Source organism: Panthera uncia (genome assembly GCF_023721935.1).
Source record: "Panthera uncia isolate 11264 chromosome A3 unlocalized genomic scaffold, Puncia_PCG_1.0 HiC_scaffold_11, whole genome shotgun sequence".
Classification (NCBI taxonomy): Eukaryota; Metazoa; Chordata; class Mammalia; order Carnivora; family Felidae; genus Panthera; species Panthera uncia.
Genome location: NW_026057578.1, coordinates 15,501,528 through 15,511,088, shown reverse-complemented (window position 1 = coordinate 15,511,088; position 9,561 = coordinate 15,501,528).

Here is a 9,561-nt window from a genome sequence, read left to right as displayed (position 1 = left end):
TCTCGTGATTCGTGAGTTTGAGCCCGCGTCGGGCTCGGTGCTGATGGCTCGGAGCCTGGAGCCTGCTTCCAGATTCTGTGTCTCCCTTTCTCTCTGCCCCTCCCTTGCTCATGCTCTGTCTCTCTCTGTCTCTCAAAAATAAATAATATTTAAAAATTTTTTGAAAATAAATAAATAAATAAAAGAAAATTAGAAGCAAAACTGACGAGATTTGTCACATTACTGTCTTAGGATTTTGTGTTTGTAAGCTTTTGAAGTTATAAATGAAAATGAAAGAATCTGAATGAAATGATATCTAAGGTCTCATTCAGCCCTAAATTTATATGCACAAAACACATACAAAGCATGGTACAATATACAAAGAATACATCAGTTGGAGGTCTTTCAGTTATGAGTGACCAACACATACACACACATCACACCAACAACAAAACTGTCTGAAGCAAAAGGCTCATGTTACCAAATACTCATGTGTAGCCTCAGGTAAGGCTTGATCCAGGACTCAAAAGATGCCACCACATCCATTTCTCGGCTTTTCCTCTCCACTGGCCCAGAAACGATTACACAATGGCTGAAGCAGTCTCTGGCTTTACATGTACCCGTCACAGAGTCCAGGGAAGAAGAGATCATCTGTGTCCCTGAATTATCAGCACGAGTCCTTGCTAATAATTAGGGCAATGCAAATTAAAAATGCACTTTTTAAAATCGGGGGGCCTGGTGGCTCAATCAGTGAAGGGTCCGACTCTGGCTCAGGTCATGATCTCACTGTTCGTGAGTTTGAGCCCTGCATTGGGCTCTGTGCTGACAGCTCAGAGCCTGGAGCCTGCTTCAGATTCTGTGTCTCCCTCTCTCTCTGCTCCTCCCCCTCTCACTGTATCCTTCTATCTCAAAAATAAGTAAACATTAAAAAAATGCACTTTTTATTTTTTTATCCTATTTTTTAATTCCATTTATTTTTAAAATTTACATCCAAGTTAGTTAGGATATAGTGCAACAATGATTTCAGGAGTAGATTCCTTAGTGCCCCTTACCCCTTTAGCCCATACCCCCTCCCACAACCCCTCCAGTAACCCTCTGTTTGTTCTCCATATTTATGAGTCTCTTCTGTTTTGTCCCCCTCCCTGTTTTTATATTCTTTTTGCTTCCCTTATGTTCACCTGTTTTGTATATTAAAGTCCTCATATGAGTGAAGTCACATGATATTTGTCTTTCTCTGACTAATTTTGCTTAGCATAATACCCTCTAGTTCCACCCACATAGTTGCAAATGGCAAGATTTCATTCTTTTTGATTGCTGAGTAGTACTCCATTGTGTGTGTGTGTGTGTGTGTGTGTGTGTGTGTGTGTGTGTATACACACCACATCTTCTTTATCTATTCATCCAACTATGGACATTTGGGCTCTTTCTATACTTTGGCTATTGTTGATAGTGCTGCTATAAACATTGGGGTGCATGTGTCCCTTCGAAACAGCACATCTGTATCCCTTGGACAAATACCTAGTAGCACAATTATTGGGTCGAGGGCAGTTCTATTTTTAACTTTTTGAGGAATCTCCATAATGTTTTCCAGGTGGCTGCACCACTTTTTAAAATAAAAAAAATATATTAAAAAATGCACTTTAAAAAAATTAATCTGCATCCAACGTGGGACTTAAACTCACAACTCTGAGATCACGAGTCACATGCTCTACCAACTGAGCCAGACAGGTGCCCCCAAAATGCACTTTTAAGTACTATTTTTTGCTTATGATACTGACAAACAATTAAGTCATTCCTGTACTGTGGGTAGGAGAATGGTGTGGGTATCTTCTATTTGGTCCTCCAGATTGGCTCCCTGTCCTCTCTTCCTCTTCTGTGTCCTAGGGGACAGGCGTGCATTGTCTACAACAACAGATTACCTGGCCCTCTGTCATCTGGTTCAGGTCAGCCCAGTAGAAGATCAGAGGGAAAAGAGTGATTTGAGGCATTTATTCCCTTCACTCCCTCTTTGTGGGTCCATAATGGGCTGGCTTCACCCATCCCTTCACATGACTCTCCTCCCTGTTCTCCTCCCCGCTCTCTCACTTTGCTCCTGCTGGCCCAGGAGTGGTGATAGCCCAATTGTTACCAGCCCCGGGGGGTACTGTGCTGTTCTTTGTAAACAGTCCTTCTTTATTAAACTCTCTTTGGAATTCTCCTATGAGTGTGCCATATTAGGATACAGAGAGAAAACTGGCATAGAACATCCACTTCTCTGTACCCGCTCTAGACAAAAACTTGCACATATATAAAAAATTAGAGACAATTTAAACATTTTCAAACGAGGAAGCTGCTAAATAACTATAGTACATCCATATTATGACATATCATACAGCTGTTTAAAAAGGAGATGGATCTATTTGCCTAACACAGGAAGACTTCTAAGACATATTTTTGCACGCAGAAAGTAAGCCTCAGTACTATAATAAATTATATTAAAATGATACCTATTCGTATAGTTTTATGAACCCTATAAAACTACAGGAAAATTGTCACTGCCCCGCCCTGTAGCAGGACTACACATCCCCACCCTACTGAAGTCAGGTTTGGCCATAGGATTTGCTTTGACCATGGAAATGTGAGTGAACATGACAGGATACTTCCAAGCAGAAGCTTTAAAAGCTTCTACCATTCTTTCTTCTCCCTCTGCCATGAGATAGGCACATCCTGGCTGCTTCTTCACTTATGGCCAGAGAAAACGGCTGAAGCCAACCCATGACAAACATGTAAGGATCGAGAAATAAACCTTTGTTGTTGTAACGCACTAAGATTTTGAGGATGTTTATTACTGCAGCATAACCTGACCTACCGTGACTAATGCAAGCTGCTATATAATTGCTACTTGGTTACTTTCTGGGGAGGCGAAATGGCACTGGGGGGTGGTGATCACAGGGGACTTTCACTTTTAATCTTTAATATTTTAATTTTCTTACAATGGAAGCATATCCATGCATCACCACGTAATAAAAATACATGATTGAAAATGAATACAGCAGGTGTTTTCTTAAAATTCAGGGCTAAAAAAAAATATCATTCTTAAAATACACACACAAACACCCAACAAATTAATGGTTCTTGTTGCCCAGCTGGCACTGTGAAGAAACAGACTGCAGGCGGATGGCTCTGTGAACTTGCAGGTAGAAATCTGCAAAACCTACACATGCTGTGAAACTTATTTCTGGTTCCGTTATCATGAAATTGAAATAGACTCATAATCTTTTTTTTTTAGGTTAATGATGCCTGCCTTTCCAGTGACCTTATTTATATGAGAGCAAAGGTGATTATATGACCAAAATTCAATTCAGAACTCTAGTCTCCTGGCACAGTCAACTCTTATGTGGCTCTTAGTGAGAGCCATGGGAGCTCTGTTTCTGATTACACCTATAGATCTAAGTCCGGAATTCAGCCTTGGTTCCATTAAAACAAGAGCCAAAACGGGTGGATGGATATCAAAGACCTCATGTGAGTTGACATGTCGTAGACTACCCCACAGTTTCAATTTCTTATTCAAGCCAGACAACAGCTCTCTGATCCTTGAACTCTACTTTTGAAACAAATGTCAATGGCCAGCCTCTACCATCCAGTGCCCAGTCCCCAGCTTCACATGGTCAGGAAGTTACGGTGGCAGCAGGAGTAGCTGTAACAACCCTGACCTCTCAATCACAGCTGTGATGACTTTGAAACAAGAGTTGTCCCTTCCCTCCCTGTCACCCCATCCCTGCCCTCCCCAAGTTGGAAATGCCAGATCTCTCAATGAGTCTACAAGCACCTAATTTCCGATATTAAATTCCTTTCTGCTTAAAATATTTAGAGTGGTTTCTGCCTCTGTCTCCTACACAAAATTCTGACTAAATACAGGTCGGAAGATGATATTCAGAAAGTAGACCCAAATACACAAACACTAAAGAAAAATAAGAGAGGGAAAAAAAATATTAGAAAATCATTCCAAGAGTTCAGCTATCTGAATAATTAGTTCCAGAAAGTGAAGACACAGAAAATAGGGAGATGGAGGAAAGACATCACCAAAGAAAGACTTCACAAAAATATCCCAGAGCTGGGGGCATCTGGCTGGCTTAGTCGGCTGAGTGACCAACCCTTGATTTTGGCTCAGGTCATGACCTCACTGGTTGTGAGGTCAAGCCCCTCATCGGACCCTGTGCTGACAGTGCAGAGCCTGCTTAGGATTCTCTTTCTGTCCCTCTCCTGCTCACACTCTCTCTCTCTTTCAAAATAAATAAACATTAAAAAAAAAAAAATCCCAGAGCTGAAGGAAATGGGGTTTCAAATGGAAAGAGATCATTGAGAAATAATTAGACATTATGTACCTCTTCATATGATGCAATAGGAAATACACAACCCCACCTGTAAAATATTCTTGTCAAAAATTGAACTGGAATCTAATACAGGGCATTCAAGGTATTGTATCACATTTTAAAAACACCACAAAGGTCCAATCAGACAAATTCAGACTGTGAGACATTCTACAAGATAATTTACCCAGTTTCTTCAACAAATCAATTGTAAAAAAAAGAAAAGAAAAAAGAAAGAAAGAAAAAAAAAGGAGGAGGAGTAATTGTTACAGATTCAATGAGAATTCGCAACTAAATGCAATGGGTAGACCTTGAATCTGGACTTAAGTAGGCCAGTGTAAAAGAAGTCATTTTTGAGACAATGAGGGAATATCAAACATGGACTGTGTGTGTGTTAATTTCCTGAAGTGTGATCATGGAATTGTTATTTCATTATTCACTTTTAAATTCTCATCTGTTAGAACTACATACTAAGGTATCTACAAAGGCAAGGATGTAGTATCTGGGACTTGCTGTAAAATCCTGCTAATAGTAAGAAGGATAGACTGAAGAGTAAAATAAAGCTGGGTGATGGGTATATGGAGATTATTGTACTATTCTCTCAACTTTTGTGTTTGCTTGAAAATTGTCATAATAAAAAGTGAAAGAAAGGAAGAGAGGATGGATGGAGGGAAAAAGGAAAGAAAAGGAAGGGTGGGGAAGGGAAGAGGAGGAAGGAAGGAAGGAAGGAAGGAAGGAAGGAAGGAAGGAAGGAAGGCAGGCAAGCCACTGGGTGTCTCAAGGCTGTTAACCATGAAATTTCAGAGTAATAGGAACAAAAAGAAACTTTGGAGAAACAAACTAGGTTCTTACTTTGTACATCCATGTAAGAATGGCTGAAATAAAAAACAAAACAAAACAAAAACAACAAGACCTAACAATACCAAATGCTGACATGGATATGAAGCATCAGGCACTCTCTTTCACTACTGGTGGAAATTGAAAATGGTACAGCCACTTTGGAAGATGGTTGATAATATTTTACAAAGCTAAACATAGGTTTAACATGTGATTTAGCAATCGTGCTACCGGTATTCACCCGAATGAGCTGAAAACTTACGTCCACACAAACACCCGCACAAGGAGGTTTATAGCATTTTTTCTTCTCTCTCTCTCTTTTTTTAAGCTTATTTATTTTGAGAGAAGGAGAGGAGCAGAGAGAGAGAGGGAGAGAGAAAAGCCCAAGCAGGCTCCCCACTCTCTCAGTGCGGGACTCGATCTCAGATCATGCCCTGAGCCAAAACCAAGAGTCAGATGCTTGACTGACTGAGCCACCCGGGGGCCCTGGTTTATAGCAGTTTTATTCTCAACTGTTGGAAACTGAATCAAGATCTCTGTCCCTCAGTAGGTGTATCTGTTTGCTAAGGCTGCTGTAACAACGCCCCACAAAGTGGATGGCTTCAAACAACCAAATTTATTCTCTCACAGTTCTACAGGTTAGAAGTCTGAAAACCTGGTGTCAGCAGGGCCATGCTTACCTGGGACTCCGGGTAAATCCCTTCCTGCCTCTTCCTAGTTTCAGGCAGTGGTTACAAGTCCTTGGTGTTCCTTGGCTTGTGGCTGCCTCACCCCAATCGCTTTCATCACATGGCCTGTTCCTCTTTTTAGAAGGACATCCGTCATATTGGATTAAAGTCCACCCTAATGACTTCATCTTAACTAGATTACACCTGCAAAGGCTTGTCCAGATAAGGCCACAGTTCACAGGTACCAGGGACTAGGACTTCTACATTTCTTTTTGGAAGATGGGAGGTGAGGGGTACCTGGGTGGCTCAGTGGGTTAAGCATCTGCCTTTGGCTCAGGTCATGATCTCAGAGTTTGTGATTTCCACCCCTGCACTGGGCTTTCTGTTGTCAGTGCAGAACCTGCTTCAGATCCTCTGTCCCCTTCTCTCTCTCTCCCTCCCCCACTCCTGCTATCTCTCTCAAAACATAAACATTAAAAAAAAGTTTTTTTTTAAAAAAAAAGGGGGCACCTAGGAAGCTTGGTTCGTTGGGTGTCCGACTTTGGCTCAGGTCATGATCTCATAGCTCTTGACTTCAAGCCCGTGTCAGGCTCTGTGATGACAGCTCAGAACCTGGAGCCTGCCTCACATTCTGTGTCTCCCTCTCTTTCTGCCCCTCCCCTGCTCACACAGTCTCTCTCTCCCTCTCAAAAATAAATAAACATTAAAAAAATTAAAAATAAAATAAAAGACACAAGTCAATCCATACAGCAGGTGAATGGAAAAAATGTGGTACGTTCATACAATGGCGTATTACTCGTGATAAAAAGAAATGAACCATCAAGCCATAAAACGACATAGAGGGACCTTAAATCATATTGCTTAGTGCAAGAGTCCAGTCAGGAAAGGTGACACTCTTAGGATTCTAACGATATGACATCTGGAAAAGGCAAAATTAAAACAAAGCGTAAAAGAGAAGTGACTGCCAAGGAATTGGGGTGAGGGCAGGGGGTGAGGGTCAAGTAAGTGAATAGTTGGGTTTTTGTAGGGTTTCTTTTGTCTTTTAAAATTTTTTCATTTTAGCCTAAATGTTATTTACTGGAAAGAGCAGAGAGAGTACAGGCCCTCTAGGGACAGGAAGGAACAAAACAAGGTGCGATTCTGCCTCCTGTTCAGCATCTTCTCTGGCTGGCCCACTGGGCATAAGGCACAGGGGAGTTTTTTGTTTTTTTAATGTTTGTTTGTTTGTTTGTTTGTTTTTGAGAGACAGAAGAGAGAGAGCACACAGGGGAGAGGCAGAGAGGGAAACACAGAATCCCAAGCAGGCTCCATGTCATTAGTGCAAAAGCCTGACACTGGGGTTGAAAGTCACAAACTGTGAGATCATGACCTGAGCCAAAATCAAGTCAGAAGGACTCTTGATTGCCTGAGCCACGCAGGTGCCCCGGCACAGGGGGGTTTAAGGCAGTGAAACTGTTCTGTAGGAGATAGCAATGGTAGATACAGATATCGTGCATTTGTCAAAATTAATTGAACTGTACAAAATAAATGAGCCCTAATGTAAACTATTCCATTAATAACATATCAATATTGGTACATTGATTGTAACTAATGTACAACACTAGCCTGTTAATGTTAGGGGAAATGGGGAGGGGCAGAGATTGGGTGTATGGGAACACTGAACTTCTTAATCTTTCTGTGAACCTGAAACTGCTCTACACCAATAGCCTATTAATTTAAAAAAAAAAAAAACCTTTATAGAATCTAAGGCTCAAGTATCTTCCCTTTCAAAAAGTCTTTCCTGCTCTCCCACCAACCCAAGATGGATTGTGCCTTTCTCTCAGGCTCCCAAAATATCCTGGGCTTCATCTGCCACATTGTATTTCAGTATCTGTTTGTCTGTCAATAGCTGTGGTTTGTTGACCTCTGGCCTAGAATGCAGAGATGATGAAAGCAGGTAATCCATGCAACCTGTTAGCAGACACTCAGGGGTGCCTGGCAAAAGGCACTTCTGTTCCCTCAACGCACTGATGACGTCATTTGGGTATAATTATCATGAGCCCTCTGACCCACTAAGGCATTTTCTGGATGGGGGCAGAAGCCACAGTCAGATTACACTGCATTATTTCAACCTGAGCCAATCTCTAGATTACTGATCTTTTTTTGGTTTGCCAAAGATGGATCCCCATGGAGAAGTTTTTGCACTGGAAACTCTTCTGGGGTTCAAATCCTGCGGTTTTAACATCAAATCCGTGCTGTTTACATTACACAACACTCTCTTTCAATCTTGCTCATATTAAAAGTGTAGGGGTCACTGGCACAAATGCCTACGTGCAGATACATAAATGAGAAAAGCAGACTCAGGTCGGGAGGGGACCCTGGCACTTTGAAAAGTCTCTGACCTAGAATGGACAGCCACTCCTTGGCTTCAGCCCATTGTTGCCACACAGGAATGTGAACACAGTCCTTCCAGATGAAGTACTGATGCAGATTTCTGTTCACACGGAAATTTCTGTCTTTAAAAAATGTTGGCAACTAACACAAATGGTTTAGAAATACTGGAGCTGGCATATTGGGAGGATAGGGCATCATCCAGCTGAAATGGGGTTTTATCATGGAGGGGAGAGAGCAGGGAAAGGGAGAACCTTGACTGTCACCTGTCACACTCAAGGCGCTTATCAATAGTCTTCCAGGTCTGAGTAACCACCAAAGGATTTAAGCAAGAAAGGGAAGATAAGAATGGCATTTCTTAAAGATCACTTTGGCAGTTGATGGGGGCAGGGCTGAGGGTAGGGTGGTGAGTTAGAAGTCTGTAGCATTCAGCTAAGTAAGGGTAAAGGAGAGATGACAAAGGCCTATTTACTTTGTTCTTTCTCCTACCAGACTGTAAACTCCAAGACAGCAAGGCCCGTCTGTCTCATGCTTGCTCTGTCTCCAGCACAGAGCACAAAGCCTGCTCAGTAAATATTTGTTAAAAGAATGAATGAAAGAGAGGGAGGAGAGGTGAAAGACGTTCTGGAGAACTGAGTTTAATGGGAGTGGGGGCTGTAGAGGCCTGTTTCCTTCCCTTAAGCTTTCCCTAGGAGGCTTGGGAAGGGCGTGTCTCAACGAAGAGATCACAGAGACCCGCTTCAAAAAAAGAACCAAAGACTTGGCCGGTTCCAGTCCTGGTCCGGGCCACAAATGAGCAAAATGGTAAGTACCGTAAAGGGCTAAAGGGAAGATTAAGCGAAAATTGAGGGAAAAGCAATTTCTGTCCTTCCCTAGGTCCAGTATTCCCAAAACACATGGCGAAAGGGGACTGACCTCAGCCTCCGACCCGGTGGCGATTCCTTTTTGGGTGGGGAGGGAACGGATGACCCCGGAGACTGTGGTCCTGGTCCTGCCGGGTTCCGAGCCCAAGCAGAGAGCGCAGCACCTGGGGCTCACGCCCGCCCAAGCCCTCACCTCGCCCAGTCCCCAAGTTCCCACACGTTCCCTCCTCCCCCGGCTCCACCCCCTCTTCTCCCACCGCCTCTTTCCGCCCCCATTTCCGTCCCCCTCCTCCCGCCTCCTCCTCGCTCCGAGTCCGCGGCGTCCGGGTCTCCTCTCCCCTTCTCCTCCCTCCGTCAGCGCCCCTCTCGGGCGGCCGGGGCAACCCCGTGGCCCGCTCGCCCAATGAGGAGCCGGCGCAGGGGCGGGGCGGGGCTCGGGCCGGAGCGGAAGTGGTGACCGGAGCGGAAGTGGAGCTGCCGCCACCGCCGCCGCCG